The sequence below is a fragment of the Stenella coeruleoalba genome (genome assembly GCF_951394435.1).
Source record: "Stenella coeruleoalba genome assembly, chromosome: 8".
In the NCBI taxonomy this organism is placed as follows: domain Eukaryota; kingdom Metazoa; phylum Chordata; class Mammalia; order Artiodactyla; family Delphinidae; genus Stenella; species Stenella coeruleoalba.
The window spans coordinates 18,976,565-18,999,422 of record NC_137154.1 but is presented as its reverse complement, the minus strand read 5'-3'; the positions used below and the strand labels follow the sequence as shown (position 1 = coordinate 18,999,422).

The window sequence follows — 22,858 nt, the reverse complement described above, 5'->3', positions numbered from 1 at the left end:
GCATAATATCTTGAACTAAATAATTTCATTACAAGTCATTTTAGATTTAGGTAGTTAATTCAAAAACATTTTGCTTTAAAATATAGAAGTCAGAAAAATAGATGCTCTTAAGAGACATTGAAGATTTATGGGGAAACTGAAATGAATATTGATAGATTAAGAATGCACTTTGCTTTGATTCCATCACAAATCCTTCAGCTCTAGTCCTTTTTTGAATGAAAAATTTAACAGACACAATCCAAGCCAGGAAAAAAAAAGCCTATGCAATAATTCTTTGGAGATAAAGGAAACAACAGTGGTAGAGGATAGCAGGGTATTTAATTTCAAAATAGGTGAACATTGACTTTGAACCTCCAGCAATAATAAACAAGGTCTAAACAGCAATGCTACAACCCAAATGAAAAAAGAATTGCAATGTTGATTCATATGAAAGGATGGAATGGCCCTTTAATGAACTCTACACTGTACCTGTCACAAAGAATTGGTACTACAGGAGCTCAGAGCTATGCCTTCTGTCCCCCAAACCAAGTCTTCCAGAATGAGGGACTTTATGGGATTTGATTAGGGATTCTCCAGGCAAATCATAGGGAAACTAAAATGAAATGTTATTTCTGTAACAGACACATGACAGCAGGATCTAGATTCACAAATGACTCTGGGGAAAGAGGAAATACTGCATCAGAGACTTAACATGGATTTATATTTTAAATTGTTCTGAAACAGGCAAGACAAGGAAGAGAAGGAAGGGGTTAAGGTAGGGTTAAGGTATCTAGAAGGATAGAGGAGATAAAAATGGAAGCAAGAAAATTTTGGTCATCTTGTATGGGAAGGGTTGGGAATATGTCTGGAAAAAAATGGAATAACAGCAGCAAGGTGGTTCAGGGCCCCATTGCTCCAGGCTTCTGGAAGTTTTGAAGACATGACAACCATGGAAGATAAAAATGTCAGAAAACCAAGTCACCCTGTGTCCAGTTGGCTAGATGAAGAACACAGCTCTCATTTATTTACAGACAATGAATCTTCCTGGCAGAATAACCTTTTTCTCCTAAGGGAACAGAGCAGGCCATTGACCTTCAGTTAAGAATTATCTTGAAGGGCAGGACAAATGAGTAACCTGGAGATGGCTAGGAGTGGAAGAGCTGGTGAAGGAAGAGATAAATCTTCCTTCTGAGAGTTACTTGTTCATTTTTCTTCATCATAGATGCTTTCCTAAATAGTCTGTCAATAGCTGACCTCAGATTCCTGTTGATTCCTTCTCTGAGACTCTCAGATAAAAAAGTCAACTGGACCAACTCACAAGATGACCCCCTTGTCCATGCTGAATCTAGTCTCACGTACCACCTCAAGCAACCACAAAGATACTCCTGGCTCATGACCATGTGACCAGGTGATACACAGCAGGTAGAGAATAGAAGAGACAAAGAGAAGAAAGAGAAGAAGAGGGGACAGTGGGAGAGGCAGAGGGAAGCAGTGGTTTATTACCCTTTGGCAGTCTTTCATGCCCTCAGTGGGTTTCACTATTACCTCAAGTCAGAGGAGTAAGCACATTGCATGAAACTATGATCTGGGGAAAGGTAATTTTGTACTGTATCTATTTCTTTTTTTGTAATGCATCGCCCATCAATCATCATGGTCTCAATGGTAATTCTGAGCCTTTACCAATGATCCAACTGTCAGTCTAGAGATACTTAGTTTTATTATTTTTTACTTATCCTTTTATTGGAGGTCTATAATGATATGATAAAAATAGGTAACGTTCACAATTATCTTTAAAGAAAGCAACCTCATACTTTTCATCTGTGATGTTCTAAAATGTGTATAGTTAAGGAATGCTTTTATTCAATTCAAATACCTTATACTCCAAGACAGCCCTCTTCTGCATAGATATTTGGTGACTGAACTTTGCTCTGCTTGTTTGAAATTACCAATGCGAGCTGTGACAGTAATCCTCAGATCCCTACTTTGTGAAACCCTGTGCTACAAAGCACTGATCAGTCACTCAGTTTCTTCATAATGTCTTCTGGGTACAAGGTCCTGTACCAGATGCTTTCTTTCTCATATCTCACCTTTTCTAACTAGATGGCATAAAGGAGAAGAATTGGAGATCAATATCAAAACCAAGAAAATCTGAAAATATATCCAGTCTAGCATTGTAGAAAGAGCAGTGGATTGGTAATCAAAGACCTATATTGGGGTTCCAATAGGTCACGTAGGTGTACAACCTCGAAGATATTCTTAACTTTTCTACATTTTCTAAAAATCGGATTCCAACATATTTGCTTGTAGTTTTCAACTACTTAGAAAGTCTTTGATGTGCTTATTAAAGTACAGATTTCTGGGACCTAAACCCAGATATTCTGTCCACTTGATCTTTGATAGGACCCAGAAATATGGGTCCTATCTCATGTTTTGTGGAAGCAGCTCTTTGTTCACACATTATCTACAGGGTTATCTTGAAGCACATCAAAGACCATGTAGGAGTTTCTCATATTATAGCATAAAAATTGTTCCTGGCCCTATTCTGATCTTTTTTCTTATTGATTTATACACTTCAGAGACCTTGGTTTTGAAATCTCTGAATAATTTAATTGAGCATATTCATGTTTATAATTTCCTTCCCTGTTCTCTTTATCATATACCCTACTACTAAGGAAATGTAACACTTCTGTTCCTCTGGTGCAAAATGTCCCTTCTATTTTTATATTTAAAAAAAAAACTTGGGGCTTCCCTGTGGCACAGTGGCTAAGAATCCACCTGCCAATGCAGAGGACACAGGTTCAAGCCCTGGGCCAGGAAGATCCCACATGCCGCGGAGCAACTAAGCCTGTGCACCACAACTACTGAGCCTGCACTCTAGAGCCCACGAGCCACAACTGCTAAGCTTGAGTGCCACAACTACTAAAGCCCGGGCACCTACAGTCCATGCTCTGCAACAACAGAAGCCACTGCAATGAGAAGACCATGCACCACAAGGAAGAGTAGCCCCCGCTCGCCGCAACTAGAGAAAAGCCCGCGCGCAGCAACGAAGACCCGACGCAGCCAAAAATAAATAAATAAATAGAATTTTAAACAAATGAAAATGCAACCTATAAAAAAAATAAAATAAAGATTTGTTTACATCTCTGCAACTACCCTTACTTTGCCTTCAGAGGCATTCTTTTAATTACTTAAACTAAAAGAATTGGGATGTATAAGGGGTGATGTGGGAGAGGAATTAGAGGAAGTTTTAAATATAAGAGTACAGATTTATGCCAAAATATTAGAGAAGGTATAGAATATTTAATGGAGAAACACACTAGTAAAAATGGGCATCTATTTTTCACATTAAAGCTTGGTGATATGTATTAGATGCTTATCCTATTCTTTTTTCTTTTTAACATCTTTATTGGAGTATAATTGCTTTACAATGGTGTGTTAGTTTCTGCTTTATAGCAAAGTGAATCCGCTATACATATACATATGCATATACATATACATATATCCCCATATCTCCTCCCTCTTGCATCCTATTCTTTTAAGTGATAAAAAGAAGTAAGATAAATTAAGGGAAGAAATCTGCGACATGATTTTGTTAGCAAACCTTTCACTTGCCTTTTGACATATAATTTTAACACATTCCAGTGACCTCAATATCATTTATGATTTGTTGAAGATGTAAAAATAAAAAAGAAATATAAGGTTCCATAGAGGGTATTCTATTTGAGTTATAATGCATCTAAATGTTCTGTATTATACAACTATTAATAAGATGCAGATATTTTTCTTATATTGAAACATGAACCACGCATAGAATCAACACAAATATATTGGCAGAAAAGTAACCTGAGCTTTAACAGACTGTAAATGGAAAACATACTTCAAATCTGAAAGACATCTAAAACTTACTAGGATTTTATAGGGCTTGTCATTTAGATGAACTCAATGACATGTACCATAAGATTCAGATATCCTGTGATTTATAACACGGATTTAAATGATCAGGATGATTTATCATCCCCTACCCAAACTCTGGAAACGTTTCAAACAGATATAATTTAAAAAGCGGTTTTTATCTTCTAATCTCAGTGTGACAGAGAGTGTTCATAATGTTTTGATGACGAGGTGGAGAAAAATTTTTACTTCAAAAAATGAATTTAGGAAATAGTGTAATTAAGCAAAACATATGGGGTGATATAATATTACTGGCAGTCATCCTAGGCATCAATTTTGAAGTTAACTGAAAGTGAAGAAAGTGAAGGAGTTCTGCTGTAACAAGAAAAAAAGAAAACTTTTAAAGAACTTAGACACATGAAATTTACAGCTCTGAGTAATAGAACTCGCTGTACCTACATCATCATCTCTCCGTGGATATTAAACAAAAATTAAAATCTCCTTTGTCTGTTTTTTTGTCCAAGGATAACTGTTGACAAGTTGGAAGATCAGGAATTAGTGGGTGGGTAAAAGAAATGTTTCAGAAACGGAAACTTCATTTCTCAGGACAGGGAGCTGGAAGCAAGTCCTGAACCTATTTTGAAGGAAGCACAATTTTGTCTCCTTGGACCAGTGTCCAAATGACATCTGAAAGCAGTAGGCTGAGAATGAGAAGCATGTAACTAGGATGGTGAAAGGCGTAGCAGCCTGAAATGTCAGACAAGCCAGAAAGAATTTTTAAGAATTAAAACTAAAAATAAAATTTAAATACTAGTGTGGGCAAGGCTGTAGGAAAATAAGCATTTCTACATAGTTCTGGTGGGAAAATGATTTAATTTTTCTAGAAGACAATTTTGCAATTTATCAAGAGATAACTTATGACACTGTAATGTTCCCTTTGGAAAATATAATGATGCAGTAATTAAGATGTATGTATATTTTAATTGTAAGGATGATTATAAAAATGCTTATAATATAGAAAAGAGAGAAACAGTCTGTTTCCAAAAAGATGGTATTTTGGAATAATTTTAGTTTTATGACATTATAGATTGTGAAGTGATTATAATGATGTTGTAGAAGCTTATTTTTTATTTAGAAAGAAATTTATTATATCTTGGTTAGTGGAGATAGAAAAAGGGCTTAGCAATAGGAAGAGTATGGTATAATTTTGAATAAGAGAAAAAAACGAATACCATGCATGATAAAGTATTCAGAAGAATATAAGCCAATCTGTGAATTGCTATTTTTATTACATTTATAGTACACATCAGAAACTGAAAAATATTTATTTGTTTAGTATCTATTTCACCAATTAGAATATAAACTCCATGAGTTCAGAGACCGTGCTTGCCTGGGTCACCAATGTACTCCAGTGCCTGATATGGTACAAATCAGACTTCAATAAAACTTTATTGTTGTTGTTTTATATAAAATTTAAATAAGTGTTCACTAGACCTATGTTGATCAAGTGAATAAACCTAACAATGTTATATCTAATGACGGAAACTTGTAACTAGAATTTTGGTTATTTCTGTTTTCTTATTTCTGATTGCTACTATCCTCTGACTCGTTTCCTATAATGATATATTACATGCCATGGAGAGAAAAGCATCACAGTCAAGCCAAGAACCAGCTACAGATGGTTAAACCAAGCGTAAATATACAGGTCAAGACTCAGATGAAGGGAGATGAGAAGCACCTGAGGACCTGTTTCTAGATACCACACTATTTTTCTTTTTTAACAGTTGGGAAACCAATATTATTCTTTTTTTTTTTTTTACATCTTTATTGGAGTATAATTGCTTTACATGTTGTGTTAGTTTCTGCTGTACAACACAGTGAATCAACTATAAGTATACATATATCCCCTCCCTCTTGAGCCTCCCTTCCACCCTCCCTGTCCCATCCCTCTAGGTGGTCACAAAGCATTGAGCTGATCTTCCTGTGCTATGTGGCTGCTTCCCACTAGCCATGCATTTTACATTTGGTAGTGGAGATACCACACTATTAAAACCAAAGTTAACGCACAAGTAGCATTATAAAAATATGAGGGATTTTTAAAAGGGTCCACTAATCAGTCATCTCAACAAATCAGCAACAAAGTCATTATCATCATTGTTGTCAATGGCTGTGAATATTTCATTGATGGGTAAAATATCGATTTCTAAACCAATTCCCTGAACACATCAAAGCTGCTTCTGAACATTGACTCTTACAGGTAACCCTCCAATTAACATAGTGGTGGAAAACGCTATTTTCCTTATGGAAATAATATCCTAATGGACATCCTAAGGAACATGATTTCTGAATTGGAACCAAACACTAAGATCAGAGTGTAATTAGAGAACAAGAGCCAGGACAGGAGGGGGATTAACAGAAACAACCAACCGATTACGTTAGAAGTTACAGTGGTGATATCATGTGCTAATGGCTTTCTCTGTCAATCAATTTTTCACTAGTAGTGAAAGTGAAATGGAACCATCCCAAACCTTCATGTCACAGGAATAGCAGCTAGAGGAATTGGAGCAGTTTAGTCTATAAGTCTATAAGACTATAAGAAAACACCCAGAAGGGGCATTTCCTCACTTCAAATACACAGCATGCCAACACATGGAAGGCATTTTAGACTTTCAAAAAATATGTCTAGAAAGGACAAGATTAAGACCAATGGTTAGAATCCCAAGAATACTGCCTAAAGTTCACTCCAACGTATAATTTCTGAAGTTGGAGATGATCTACAGGTGAATTATATCCAATTTTCCTGCGTTTTATAGAGAACTGGGAAATACTGATATATCTTCCTCAACAGGTTGAGAAGAAGCACCTCAAGTGGAAAAGTATGATTTCCTGATGGTCTTGTGATTTCCTCAGCCATAGCAGAGTACCTGGCACGCTGTAAACCCACACCAACTATCCCAGGCATAAGCAGAGTTTTCCCCATCACTGGGAAGCTTCTTTCCCAGTTTCCCTGGCTAACTCCTAGGTCTTGGTTTGGACAGTACCTCCTTCTAAAATCTTCACTGATTTCAAAATCTGGATTAGAACCTCCAATAGCATCCTCTACTTCCTGTGTCCTACACTAGAGTGACTCAGGTTTCCTAATTTTCTTTCTCCCTTACCAAACTATAAATTCCAGGCGGATAATTATCATGTCTTTTTTATTGAAGAAATTTGGTATGTAACATTGTGTAAGTGCTACAGGGTAAGTTGCAACACTATCCAGTGACAAGACTTCCAAGACTCAAAAGTTCCATTATCTTTGAATATTTCACCAAATTCTCTAAATAGTTGTTTTTGTACACCTTCATGGTCCCATAATAATTTTTAAATTGTATTTAAAGTGTGTGTGTATGTGTGCACACACACACACACACACACACACACAGCTACATAGAGGAGTTATAGGATTCATTATAGTTTAGAGGACTGTGGTTTTCTAATTTTCTTTCTCCCTTACCAAACTATAAATTCCAGGAGGGTAAGTATCATGTCTATGTTTTTATTGAATAAATTTGGTATGTAACACTGTGTAAGTTTAAGGTGTCCAGCGTGTTACTGTGATGCATGTATATATTGTAATGCAATGTGATTGCCATTGTAGTGGTATTTATCATACTGCATAATGATATTGTACGATATCACTGTCTATATTCACTGTACTGTGCATTAGATGTATATGGCTTATTTACAATTGATTACAAGTTTGGAACTGTAAACACCATCAATCTTATTCCTCTTCCACATCTCCTGGTAAGCACCATTTTACTCTCTGTTTTTTATAGGTTTAACTGTTTTAGATTCCACATATAAGTGATATCATATGGTGCTTGTCTTTCTCTGACTTATCTCACATAGCATAATGTGCTCAAGGCCCAGCCATGTTGTTGCAAATGGGAGGATTCATTTTTAAAATTTTATATCTCCATTGCTTAGTATAGAGTGCCTGCACATAGCAAGTGCTCAATAAATATTTGTTAAATGAAAGACTAATTGTTAGCTGTTTACAAGGCATGAATCAATAAGCTCTCAGAAATCTGAGTCTGTGTTTTCTCTTTCAAACTCATGCTCTGGCACAGAAAGCAATCTACATGGTGAGAAGGATTAGATTTAATTATTTTTTTTTAAATTGTTTTCCCTGATACATTTCTTATACCTTGGCATCAATATGTAGTCACTCTCTCTCTCTCTCTCTCTCTCTCTCAAACACACACAGAGAGTAAGCTCTTATCTTACCACGAACATCTGCGTTTTCTTGAAGAACACAGTACAAACAGGGCGTTCACCTGAAATGTTATACTGATGGAGCAGTGTGTCATCCTGTGCCTGCTTTGCATTCACTAATAGTTATGCAGGATGTGGTCCACAGAACCATGTGGCTTATTTTGGCTATCACTTACCCTTTGAGTATCTTTGGTAATTGTCTGGGTTGACAGAAGCCGCCAACATCTCATATTAGATGTTCCAATGGGTGCATCATGTGTTGATTGCTTTCTCTGTCAATTCATTCTTGTTGACCAGTAATGAAATCGATATGAAACTATTACAAATGGGTAGTTCATCAAATCTAAAGCAAGATGGACAGACTATTTCTTCTGAGTGGGGAATATTCCACATGGATGTTCTTTACCCCCTGTAGCCCCAGGCACCTGCACATTTTCTGGCAGGAAGGGGAAACATAATGAAATGAAAAGGTGTAAAATATTCTCCAGTATATGAACGCTGCGTGTATAAATTCATAATCCGATGATTCATAAGAACTACAGCCAAAGCTGTTGTGTGTTTCTTGTTGTATCTGCATCACTCTGCCTATAATATATATGAAATATTACATTTGTTCTGAAATAAGTAGCTATACTTCTTGTGGCTTTCAGACAAAGAGGAGAGGGACTGAAGAAAACATGGAAAAATGGGTAGGGAGGTTGAAAGTGAAGGAAAGTCAGTTAACTAAACAGTGGATGCTAGAGTTTCAGACAACCATCTGAGAAGAGAACATTGAATACAAATAGGGTTCAGTGGCCTCCTCCCACATCCAGTGCTGAGAGAGTCTTAATTTTCAGGATCCCAATGGCAAACTGGATTTCACTATGTGTTTACACTATGCCCTTTTTTGTCTCTACTTGCCAATGTAATAAAAGTTGGTATCACATAATGCCCTGACTGTTAGAAAAATACTTATTCTAGATGTTTCAATAACAAGTTCATATTTTTGAAGGGTATTTGGCATTTTTTGTTTTCAAAATGATTTGTTTGACCCTTCTAACTACCCTGTAAAGTTGTCCAGGCAAATATATTTTATTCCCATTTTAGCAGAGAAAACTGAGACTTATGCCTACAGAGTCTACTGATGACAAAATGGAACTAGAATCCATATCTCCTGACCCAGTTCAATATTCTAGCCATTAATTTTCCAGAAGATATAACATCTAGAAATATGATAAGAATTCACTTAGACAATTGTCAAATTAGGGACATAAAATCTTCACTTTATCAAAATAGATAACAAAATTTGTTCATTTTTATCTCTCTTCCCCCAAACAATAATCAATCCAAGACCATCCCAAATGGGTCAGAGAGCTGATATACATACAAGGGGCAAAGGAAAGAACTAACACTTTTGGAAAATCTCTTACGGACTGAGTTCGATACCAGGCATGTGAAAGGCAGTAAGTAACTTGTCTTAATGGCTGGTAGAAGGTAGATCTGTAATAATAAGGCCAATCCCATCACACCACATTACCTCCAATCTACTTACAATGGCCTTAGCAGAAAGTATATTTGCAACTTCTTGCCTATTATAGATAATCTATTATTCAGTTGGAAACAATTTGACCCTAGTCCAGGCTGATTTTTGTGATGAAGTTGAACTTAGGTGTGAGTTACAATGTGGATGATCTTCTCACCATATGACTTGACCCAATATGCTTACGTTTTCTGGGTGTTATTTTCATCCTATAAAATGAGTGATTTGAATAAAATTATTTACATTGTTTATTCTAGCTCTAAAATCACATCATGTGGTTTTATATAGTTCCTTGACATGTGATATACAGTACAAGCTAAGTGGTTATGGTGGCATGTGTTTCCACAACAACTGATATCATAATTAGGCAGGAATTAAAATGCCAGCTTTAGACAAACCAAGTTTGTAACCAAACAGGACCCTATGAAGCCTTCCCAGAAGAGACTCCCACCCATGTCCTCTACCTGCCTTTTGTCTGTAGAAGAACTTTAGTCAAAGAATAAATTTAATCAGAGAAGTGAGAAAATGCAGAAAGAAAGGAAAATAGTCAAACAATACAAAATAATAATAATTTAACCATTAAACAAAGTCAAGGACCTTTAGTTCTTCCTCAAGGACTATAGATAATATTCTGAGCCATGTCCTTTGAGATGTTTTGCAGATACTGAAACCCCACCAGGTGGAAGAAGTTAACTGTATGCTGCCCACAAGCTAATAGACCCCAAACCAGTTGGAACCAGAAGGTTGATGATGCTGACTCCTGATTACCTCACCACCGACCAATCAGAAGGTCCACGAGCTGACCACGCCCTGCTCCTTGAACACTGTAAGACTCCACGCTACCCGCTCCAGGGCTGGACACACAGTCTTGAGGGCATTCGCTCTCTGTAGCCCCTTTTGCCTGGCAAAGCAATAAAGCTAGTCTTTCCTACTTCACCCAAAACTATTTCTGCATTTCTATTCGGCATCGGTGAACAGAGGCCGAGTTTCAGCAACAGGTTGGCTAGTCACAGATTTACAGTTAATGTTACTAAATAGGTCACAAGTATAACCCAGGAAACAATATATGTTCCACAAGCTGTGATGAACATTAAAGAACACATTTCAAACTCATCATTTATCTATATTTTTAAATAAAAGTTATACAGAATAAGATCATTTACTTGCTGACTAATGCGGATACACTGGTTTCTATAAACAAATAAACATTAACATAAAGCCAATGTGGCAAATGACAATTGGACAGTCAGTGTCAAATTGTGGAACGACAGGTCAATAGAACAGAAAAACCCAATAGAACAAAGACTTTAGTTACTCCATTTTTTTCCCCTCTATTTGAAAGAAACCAGATCTGACAGTCCAAGTTTCAAGATGGCCTTTTGCTTATGCTACCATAAACAAAATATTAATCAGTGTCATAAATCTTAAACATTGGGGTAAATCAAACTCAGTCTCTAGGGTTGCAGAAAATGAAGTCCAAAGAGGTGAAGTGATGTTCAAAATTATACAGATTTGGTTCCCAGAAAGAACCTCCACTCTCCCTATTTCCAAAATTCAAGGCCAGTGAAATTTTTTCCAATACACCCTGTGCATTGTTTTCTATATCAGGTTTACAGATTCCTGCAACAATAGCCCTCAAGGTTTTCATGGCTCCTTTCCACAGTGACTTTCCACAGTGACTGTGTGCCTTGCACTGTTCAATGAGACCAAAGCATACAGGATACAAGCAGAGACTTTAAAAGTGCTCGAGGGCTTTCCTGGTGGCGCAGTGGTTGAGAGTCCGCCTGCCGATGCAGGGGACACGGGTTCGTGCCTCGGTCCGGGAAGATCCCACATGCCGCGGAGCGGCTGGGCCCGTGAGCCATGGCCGCTGAGCCTGCGCATCCGGAGCCTGTGCTCCGCAATGGGAGAGGCCACAACAGTGAGAGGCCCGCGTATCGAAAGAAAAAAAAAAAAGTGCTCGTGCATAGGGTCACTTCCATTCTTTGTGCTCTTAGAATCTGCTGGCACCACGTGAATAAGCCCAGTAAGTCTAATCTGCTGACTGATGGAAAACTTGAATCCAAGATGTCCTTGTCATACCACTTCACCTCCAGAATCCTAGTTGACCCACAGGTGGCCTAAGATGCATGAGTCCAGCTGAGATCAGCAGAATATGGCTTAACTGAGCCCTGCCCAGTTGACCCACACAATCAAAGCTAAATAAAGAGTTATTTTAAGCTACTAGATTTTGTGGTGATCTCTGAAATAGTGCAAACCCACGGATATAATCAGGGAGTGGCACCATCCCACCAGTTACCAAGCCAGATGTTTTAACTTCTCGCTCTCCCTCACGATTACCCTCCACATGAAATGATGCATCCAGCCCTGCAATTCTGCCTCATAAATGACTCATTCTGAATCATAAATGAACTGCTGCTTTCCTCGTAATTCCTCTGCCTCTGTCCTAGCCCAAAAGGCCATTATCCCTTGCCTGAATTTGTTTCGTCACACAGCCTGTCAGCTAGTAGTCCTGTCTCCATTCCTGCTAGCCTCCAATTCATCTTCCACTCTACGGTCAAGTTCTACAATTCATATCTGACAATAATATCCCCTTGTTCAAAATTTTCCGTGGCCTTCCGTTATTCTTAAAATACAATCCAGACTTCAAATCGTGGTGAGGCACATATTCTCCTGCTCTTTTTAGTACAGAATTTTTCTTTCAAAATATAAGTGAGCAGGCATTCTGCCCTCAGAACTGGAGGTACCATTTCCCAAGGTGCTTATGTTACCAATTTCTCAACAATGGAATGTAGACAATTGTCAGTGTCTTAAAAGGAAATTGTGTATTGTCTATTTCCTCACTTCCTCCTGCAGGGTGGAAACTAGATGTGGTGCAAGGGAGCTAATGGACCGTATGGCTATGTAGACGGCACCCTAGGGAATGACGGAGCCCCAAGAAAGAAGGAACTTAAGTCTCTAGATGATCAGGTTGAGTAGAGCTGGCTACCCACAACAGATCACTCACCTTTCTTCGTATGGGTGCATGAGAGAAAAATAAGCTTCCATTTTGTTTGAGATACTGTATATGAGGTCTCTTTTTAGAGTTTCTTAGCTTATAGCCTAGTGAATATACATTATTTCCATGGATTGCCACATATGGCTTCTGTCACTGTGTGGGCCCCACTTTTTTCCAATCTCCTCTTCACCCTCTGAAGCTATAATCATCAGCTATTTACTTCCTAGAACACCCACCAAACATTTTACCTGAGTCTTTCCTCTTAGTCAATGCTTTTCCACCTCTATCCTTCCTCTTTATCTGACTAAATGCTACCCAATCTTAGGCCTATAGTCAATATTTTTCCTATAAACCTTCCCTATTGTCCCCCAAGTCTGGACAATTCTTTCCTTTCATGTGTGACTATCATATTCTGACTCATTCTATTAAGGCACAGAGCACATTATTTTGCATCAGTTCGCTTGTCTCTGACTAAATGCTAAATTTTGTAAATGCAAAAACAATGTCTCTTTCATTCACCACCATATGTCCAAATGATAGTGTGATGCTTGGTATGTATTGGGCATTATACATATTAATTGAATAAATTAATGGAAAAGTATGAAAAAAAGACTGAAAAGAAATGTATTTGAAAATAAATAGTAGTTATTTCTAGGTAGTAGGGATATAAGGGATTTTTAAAATTTTTGTTTATTTCAGTATTTTCCAAAGTTTCTAGAGGGTGCATATGTTACTTTCATCATCACAAACCACAATATAACAAACTATTTTTTCTAAAGTATATATTGGAAACAAAAGCTGACTTCTAATTTTGATGTACACACAGCCATGAATATAAACATTAACTGGATAAAAAATACTTCTGCCTACTAGTTACAACAAATATTGTATGCCCAGGCTAGCAACAAGGAAATCTGAAATACTGTAATTGACCAATTTTGACGTCTATCCCTGGAGAGATGAAGAAAATCAATAGGGGCTTCTTCTCCCTTTCTCTAAGATGAATTTGTGTGTAATAGGAGATACACTGCGGATGATGGATGTGGGCTACACATATTCCCTTGGAGCTTGTTTGCAAAGGCTTATTTGTCCTGTCTTCCACCTAAGTTTTCATAAACGCTTTAAGGATTAGAGTTGTTTTGCAACTGAAATTTTACTCTCTGGAGAGACTGTGAGAGAATCTTATGGTCTAGTCTCAGGACATTTGCATAGGATTGCATTTTATAATTGAAAATGTAAAAACTGCCCCATTTATTCTAGCCCTTAGAACAAATTAGTAAATGTCCAGCTCATGTGGATTTGAGAAAGCAGAGCATCTATTGGAAGTATTTACTCCTCACACGTGGGAACAAGCATCAGACATGTTGATTTCTTTGTCAGCAGCTGGAAGATACTCTATTGTTATCCTTTTTGCCCTTGAAATAGTTAGGATGATTTGATTGATTTTGGTTGGTGTACATTCGCTTTTGGATTTCCCATTGCTAAGCTCATTCTTCGGGATGGTAATCTTTCATTGCATTGAATCAAAGGAAATCTCCCCCCAAATCATCAGTTTAATGAGGACTGGTCATTGATTCTGATGAGTTTTCCTCATTTTCTCTCGGAATGAGGACAAATGTCACAGATACATTATACACAGAGAAAGGCTGGGCTAAGATGAAGGCAGAAATTAATTTAATCTCCTGCTCTAGCTTCAACTACCTACATCATTCAAACCAACAACAGCAACACAAAATTAATAGCTCGACATACTTTTGTATTTAACCTTGAAATATGGTCAGGCAATTTCAACCAATTCAACATGCAAATTCAATCAGTATAAAGAATCCATTAGTGATTGAGACCAATTTATTAACCCAAGAAATATAAACTCTTTGTAACTGCATCACACATTCTATACTTATAACTCAGATGAAGAGCATGAAGGAATTGGCAAAGAAGATCAAAACATTGGGAGGGTATTTATTAAAAGTACACTTAAAATATTAATTATCAACTTATTTTCAGTCACTGGTTATATGTTCAAATAAATTGCAGATAATTCACTAATATTACTTTGATAGATAAAAGGAAGAATTATACCAATCTACTTTCCATAATCTTATTTCCTTGTGTTAAAACCTTACCATATTCTACTACCAAAATGGAAAGAAATGCAATCCATCAGATTTGAGATTCCTACTAAATCTTCGATGAATTGATGATTTTCAATATAATAAATTGATTATTTCTATGATAGGAGTCAGAACCTGAACTCTGAGATCTTTTGTTGAATTTTTCCCACAACATATCAACTAAGATTGAGTTAATGTATAACAACAAAACAAAACAAAACAAAACGTGTTTGGGGTTTGTAAGGGAGTTATTACACATTGAATTAAATCATACACTTAGTATTTAATTTTTGTCTACAAAGTCCTTTTCTAGAAACTTCCCTCTGTTTAAACACTTCTAATATCAGGAACTTTACTACTTTTAGAAACAGTTTATTCTATTCTTGGCCTATTTTATCTTTGTGTCAAGTTGTAAAGTTATTTACCTGTCATGTCACTTGAAACTCAACAGCTTGGTGGGGGAGGGGGGACTCTATAATTAAGCTGTAAACATTACAATTTTTAAATAAGGATATAGACTAAGTCATTTTAGTAAGGGCCAAAGTTAATAAGTGCAGAGTAAGGTCTAGAACAGGGGTTGGCAAACTGTGGCCCATGAGCAGCCTGTTTCTAAAGGCCAACGGATAGCTTTTGCATTTTAAAATTGTTTGAAAGAAAGAAAAAGTAATATTTCGTAGTACATGGAAATGTATGGCATTTACAATTTAATATCCATAAATAAAGCTTTATTGGGATACAGCCACATTCATTTGGTGACATACTGCCTATTGCTGTTAGCGCACCATGTAGAGTTGAATAACTGTGACAGACACAAGTGTAAAATAGTTTTAACATCTAGCTCTTTACAGAAAAAGAAAATTTGATCCAGTCTAGAAAAACGTTGCCCAATAGAAACATAATGTAAAGCATAAACATATTTAAAATTCTTTAGTAGCCACATTAAAAACTATAAACAGAAATGGGTAAAATTAAATTTAATAATATATTTTATTTAAGTCAAAATACCCCAAACATGATATCGGCTTAATCAATCAATATATAAAATATATAAAATCAATCAATATAAAATTATAAGTGCAATATTTTTTTCACATAAAACTTTAAAATTTAGTGTGTATTTCACATGCACAGCTCCTATCTATTCAGACTATCCATTTTAAGAGCTCATGACCACCTATAACCTATAGCTGGCAGCTACAATATTGAGCACTGCAGGTACAGATGATAGGTCTGCTCATGTTCAGTAGCATCTCCGGCTACTAAATAATCTGTTTACATTTTATTGAGTTCATGTTTCCTGCCCTATTCTCCTGATTCTCCCCTTTCCTGCTGGAGGCCTGGGTCAAGGGTGGTTTGCTGGGGTTGGGGGAGTCTCGGTTAACAGGGTGTAGAAATGAGGCACTTATTGGTGCACTTGTAGTTCATGGCTCTGGTGGCAAAATCCTGAAAGTACACTTGTTTATTTCTACCCAAGTTAAAATTCTATATTCTGAACTGAATGTAATAATCTGGATGTTGCCTCTCGATTACAGAACAGGAAGAAATGCCATTTCTTTTGCTCTAGCGACGATTTTGCTGTTACTGTAGTCTGTCCAATTAGTTTTCTTGGCAGCTACATCTCACCATTGATTCTTATTATACCCATAGGAAAATATCACCTCTATATCTTTTTTTAAAGTGTTGCAATTAAAGCCACAGAAGCCCGACTTACCCTTAAGTAGGGCTTCTTTCCGTTCTCACTTCTAGGTTGTGATTCAGAACTATGCTCACATGGAACACTGGTAGTTGACAAGCAGAACTGTGTTCTCCAGCTACAAAAACAAACAAAAAACAATGTCAGTATTCCCATTCTGAATGGGAAGAAAAGAGAAATTGATTGATCATATTGACTTCAGTTCACCTTATTTTATTAATATATTGTGAGTTAATTTTTCTGAATTCTATTTTTGTTAAACATCTTGATCATTAAAAGATAATAAAATGAGTGGCAAAACCTGTTACTGGAAGAACTCAAAAGATCACGCATGATTACTTAATTCAAGCACTTTTATTTTTTGCAGACTTCTGTTCACAGAGCTGTGATTTTATAGTGTTTTTAATTTGCACAGTAATGTTTTAATGTAGTAAAATTATTCCCAGATTTTAAGATGGAATTAAACACATCAAAAGTGTACATCATTAAAAGATTCCATTTGGTTGTTTCAGATGATAACAGTATAGTTCCATGTGTTTCAGCATCTGAGCATGGCCAAGACCCGCTGTTTTAGAATATATTTCACTCTTCTTTGTCAGTGTTACCTTATTCTCTCTTTCCTTACTGTTTTTACATCAAACCCAGAGTGCTGAATGGATAGTGTGAAGTATGAGCTCTGACTATAAAAGTGTACAAATCAGTTCCTATTTCTCTCCCTTTCAAACAATAAATTAAAGCAAATGTTAACAGTTACAGGTCTAAGAAAGAATAGTTCAAGAGTTATAATTATGGTTCTAAAACAACAGTTATATGTTACTGCTCAACGAATATTAGATATGCTCATCTTTTTCCAGTGAGGAAATTCAGTGAATATAAGAACTGACAGTAATAATATAACAATGGTAGCTAAAATTTTTATGGGGTCTTACTTGATGATAACGCTATGCAAAGATTTCACATATGATATCTCACTGAATACTCACAACATCTCTACGAGATTACTCTCAATATTGTTCCCATTTTACAGGTGAGGAAACAGATTTATCAAGGTTGAATAATTTTTTCAAGGTTAAAAATATATAAGAACACTGATTTTCTCAAATAAAATACTGGGGTTTTTTGGTTATTCATTGAGGAACCAATGGTGAAAATATTTATTTTTGATATGATGGTCTGTTCCCTTCTAAAGTATATTTTTGTGAAAATTCTAGCTTTCATTTTAAACCTCTAACAAAATCAACTTCTAAATATGCTGTTTATTTTCCAAAATAAGTCGATTTGATTCTGAAAAAAAATATATCTGCAAAACCAGAATACAAATGACAACAATGGCACATAATAAACTGTATTGTTTTATAAATAGTGCCTTTCCCCTAAGGAATAGAAATAATGAAAGGATGTCACACTCAGACTTGAGTAATTTATAAATAATAACTAAACTGTATCATGATCACAGAATTATCATCTCCCCTACTGAACTTGCTTCTTTCCTGGTTTTCCATTTTTTTTGTGAATAAGACTGCCCTCCTCCCAGAAATGTGGGTTCAAACTCTCACAGTCTTTCACTTCTCTCCTTCCCACGTGGAATAATTTACCAACTCTTTTAATTCTGAATGAACAACAAACATATCCCTTCTTTTTCCTTTTCACCTCCAATCACCATAATCATTTTGGCTTTCCTTTTCCTGTTGCAGTTGCCTCCAAATTTACATCCTTGATCAGGCCTCTTCCTTCTGATTCACCTTGGATATTTCTGCAAAATTCCTTTTTCTCAAGCAAAGTTCTGCATAGTAGTTAAGAGCATTAATTCTGGAGTCAAGTTACCAGGGTTCAAATTCTGCCTCCACCACTGACCCACTCGGATTCTGGGCCAGTCCCTGAAACACTAGGCCCCATTTTCTCTAACATGAGAATAATAGTATTGCCTATGTCATCAGGTTATTATGAAGACTATATAAAATAAAATCGACACAGTCCTTAAAATAGTGCCCAGAACAAAAATTATTAACTATTATTATTATATTCAGGGGAATATAATAGACACACTCAGTGGTTTTAAGTTTCTAAATGTGGCATTCAAGATCCTCGATATCTGGTTCCAATCCATTCTTGCAATCACAATTTCTCATGATGCCAACTCAATTCAATTCAACATCTGTTTAGCCAGAACCCATCTATACAATGGAGAGGATTAAAAAGCCAGACACAGTACTTATCAGTGAGGCAAGATGTGGACTGAGCCTCTTCATAAATGAGGATTTCACCAGACCGGGCCACTAAGAGAAAGGAGGAGAGAACACACAAAGCATTCACACCCACACTACACTCAGCCATACAGGACCATGTTATATATTTGCCTGTGTCCTCCCCTCCTCAAGTCTTCTTCTATGCTCTCTGCTCAGAATTCCCGTTTTCCCTTCATCAGCAACACTTATAAATCTTTTACATCTCCTAAGACTCAATTCAGAAGTTTTTTATTCAAGGAAGCCTTGATTTCACTATCTGGAAATCCTTTGCATTTTTCCTTCCCATGGCATCTTAGCCAGATCTTTCTGTGGGGCTTCATACACTCTATCTTCATAGTTATTTACGCATAAAATATAAGCTCCTTGAAATTAGGAGCTATGTAAAATTTATTTTTTACCTCTTATAACACTCGGACAATCTCTAATAAATATCTGGAAGATATTTGTGTAATTAAATGAATGTTGTTTTAAAGTCAGAAGAACTCAGGATGGAAAAGTGATTTGCTCAAGTCACTGACCCTGATTATAAGTTCCCTCAGGACAGAAATGATGTTAGCCTTGTTCATCACCATATTCCTGATATAGTATGCCACAAATAAGTATCAGACCATACCAGCGGCAGAAGTATTCACCAAAATCCAGTCTTCACAACTCCAAGGTCATTATTCACTCCTTTAAATTATGAATTTTGGCATTATTTGAAATCTAAGAATTATACACCCTTCTCACAATTCTGTGTTAATGTGTCTATTATCTGAATATTATAGCTAAATGTATTCATTGATTTGACTTTATATAGATGATTATGGACTAATATTTATATATAGTATGTGTCTATTCTTTTATGGCTAAAAACATAATGAAAGTGTATTTGTGTTTAAACATATATTTTTCCATTTAAAGTTTATGGAAATTCTAGACTTGCATGATAGATTATTTTGGAAGGCAGCTATGCTCACCACTATACCACCAACGCACACTATAGATTCTTTTGAATTCATGTTGTAAAAGAAAGGAGGCTTGAAGTCGGAGGAAGATAGCGGAAGAGTCAGACACTGAGGTCACCTTCCTCCCCACAGATACATCAGAAATACATCTACACGTGGAAGAACTCCTACAGAACACCTCCTGAATGCTAGCAGAAGACCTCAGACTTCCCAAAAGGCAAGAAACTCCCCCACGTACCTGGGTAGGGCAAAAGAAAAAAGGAAAAACAGAGACAAAAGAATAGGAACGGGACCTGCACCAATGTGAGGGAGCTGTGAAGGAGGAAAGGATTCCACACACTAGGAAGCCCCTTCTCGGGCGGAGACTGCGGGTGGCGGAGGGGGAAAGCTTCGAAGCCGCGGAGGAGAATGCACAGCCACAGGGGTGCGGAGGGCAAAGCGGCAAGATTCCCGCACAGAGGATCGGTGCCGACCGACACTCACCAGCCCGAGAGGCCTGTCTGCTCACCCGCCGGGGCAGGCGGGGCTGGGAGCTGAGGCTCTGGCTTCCGTCAGATCACAGGGAGAGGACTGGGGTTGCCGGTGTGAACACAGCCTGAAGGGGTTAGTGCACCACGGCTAGCCGGGAGGGAGTCCGGGGGAAAAGTCTGGAGCTGACGAAGAGGCAAGAGACTTTTCTTCCCTCTTTGTTTCGTGGTGCGCGAGGAGAGGTGATTAAGAGCGCTGCTTAAAGGAGCTCCAGAGACGGGCGCGAGTTGCGGCTAAAAGCGCGCACCCCAGAGACGACATGAGACGCTAAGGCTGCTGCTGCCACCACCAAGAAGCCTGTGTGCGAACACAGGTCACTCTCCACACCTCCCTTCCGGGGAGCCTGTGCAGCCCGCCACTGCCAGGGTCCCGGGATCCAGGGACAACTTCCCCGGGAAAACGCACGGCGCGCCTCAGGCTGGTGCAACGTCATGCCGGCCTCTGCCGCCGCAGGCCCGCCCCGCACTCCGTGCCCCACCCCCCGGCCTGAGTGAGCCAGAGTCCCCGAAGCAGCTGCTCCTTTAACCCTGTCCTGTCTGAGCGAAGAACAGACGCCCTCCGGTGACCTACATGCAGAGGCGGGGCCAAATCCAAGGCTGAGCCCCGGGAGCTGTGGGAACAGAGAAGAGAAAGGGAAATCTTTCCCAGCAGCCTCAGAAGCAGCGGATTAAATCTCCACAATCAACTTGATGTACCGTGCATCTGTGGAATACATGAATAGACAACGAATCATCCTAAATAGAGGAGGCAGACTTTGAGAGCAAGATTTATTATTTTTTCCCCATTTCCTCTTTTTGCGAGTGTGTATGTGTATGCTTCTCTGTGAGATTTTGTCTGTACAGCTTTGCTTTCACCATTTGTCCTAGGGTTCTATCTGTCCGTTTTTTTGTTTTTTCTTTTTTACTTAAAAAAATTTTTTTTTCTTAATAATTATTTTTTATCTTAATAACTCTTTCTTTCTTTCTTTCTTTCTTTCTTTCTTTCTTTCCTTCTTTCTTTCTTTCTTTCTTTCTTTCTTTCTTTCCTTCTTTCTTCCTTTCTTTCTACTTTTTATCCCTTTTATTCTGAGCCATGTGGATGAAAGGCTCTTGGTGCTGCAGCCAGGAGTCAGTGCTATGCCTCTGAGGTGGGAGAGCCAAGTTCAGGACACTGGTCCACAAGAGACCCCCCCAGCTCCACATAATATCAAACGGTGAAAATCTCCCAGAGATCTCCATGTCAACACCAGCACCCAGCTTCACTCAATGACCAGCAAGCTACAGTGCTGGACACCCTATGCCAAACAACTAGCAAGACAGGAACACAACCCCACCCATTAGCAGAGAGGCTGCCTAAAATCATAATAAGTCCACAAACACCCCAAAACACACCACCAGACGTGGACCTGCCCACCAGAAAGACAAGATCCAGCCTCATCCACCAGAACACAGGCACTAGTCCCCTCCACCAGGAAGCATACACAACCCACTGAACCAACTGTAGCCACTGGGGACAGACACCAAAACAATGGGAACTACGAACCTGCAGCCTGCAAAAAGGAGACCCCAAACACAGTAAGAGAAGCAAAATGAGAAGACAGAAAAACACACAGCAGATGAAGGAGCAAGATAAAAACCCACCAGACCTAACAAATGAAGAGGAAATAGGCAGTCTACCTGAAAAAGAATTCAGAGTAATGATAGTAAAGATGATCCAAAATCTTGGAAATAGAATAGACAAAATGCAACAAACACTTAACAGGGACCTAGAAGAAATAAAGATGAAACAAGCAATGATGAACAACACAATAAATGAAATTAAAAATACTCTAGATGGGATCAATAGCAGAATAACTGAGGCTAAAGAACGGATAAGTGACCTGGAAGATAAAATAGTGGAAATAACTACTGCAGAGCAGAATAAAGAAAAAAGAATGAAAAGAATTGAGGACAGTCTCAGAGACCTCTGGGACAACACTGAATGCACCAACATTCGAATTATAGGGGTTCCAGAAGAAGAAGAGAAAAAGAAAGGGACTGAGAAAATATTTGAAGAGATTATAGTTGAAAACTTCTCTAATATGGGAAAGGAAATAGTTAATCAGGTCCAGGAAGAACAGAGAGTCCCATACAGGATAAATCCAAGGAGAAACACGCCAAGATACATATTAATCAAACTGTCAAAAATTAAAAACAAAGAAAACATATTAAAAGCAGCAAGGGACAAACAACAAATAACACACAAGGGAATCCCCATAAGGTTAAGAGCTGATCTTTCAGCAGAAACTCTGCAAGCCAGAAGGGACTGGCAGGACATATTTAAAGTGATGAAGGAGGAAAACCTACAACCAAGATTACTCTACCCAGCAAGGATCTCATTCAGATTTGATGGAGAAATTAAAACCTTTACAGGCAAGCAAAAGCTGAGAGAGTTCAGCACCACCAAACCAGCTTTACAACAAATGCTAAAGGAACTTCTCTAGGCAAGAAACACAAGAGAAGGAAAAGACCTACAATAACAAACCCCAAACAATTAAGAAAATGGGAATAGGAACATACATATCGATAATTACCTTAAATGTAAATGGATTAAATGCTCCCACCAAAAGACATAGACTGGCTGAATGGATACAAAAACAAGATCCATATATATGCTGTCTACAAGAGACCCACTTCAGATCTAGAGACACATACAGACTGAAAGT

The 22,858-nt window shown here is 37.8% G+C and overlaps 1 protein-coding gene across 14 annotated transcripts in view; it reads right to left on the bottom strand.

Annotated features, from left to right (window-relative positions):
• The window catches only part of LRRC4C (leucine rich repeat containing 4C), a 1,468,103-nt gene that overhangs the window by 245,858 nt on the left and 1,199,387 nt on the right, over nucleotides 1-22,858 (bottom strand). For 13 of the 14 annotated variants that reach the window (XM_079929000.1, XM_079928999.1, XM_079929005.1 and 10 more), the window contains one exon: nucleotides 16,473-16,572. The gene's annotated coding sequence lies outside the window, so the exon portion shown is untranslated. Of the gene's footprint in view, nucleotides 1-16,472; nucleotides 16,575-22,858 lie in introns of those variants that run through there. The other variant, XR_013829414.1, reaches the window with a different exon arrangement.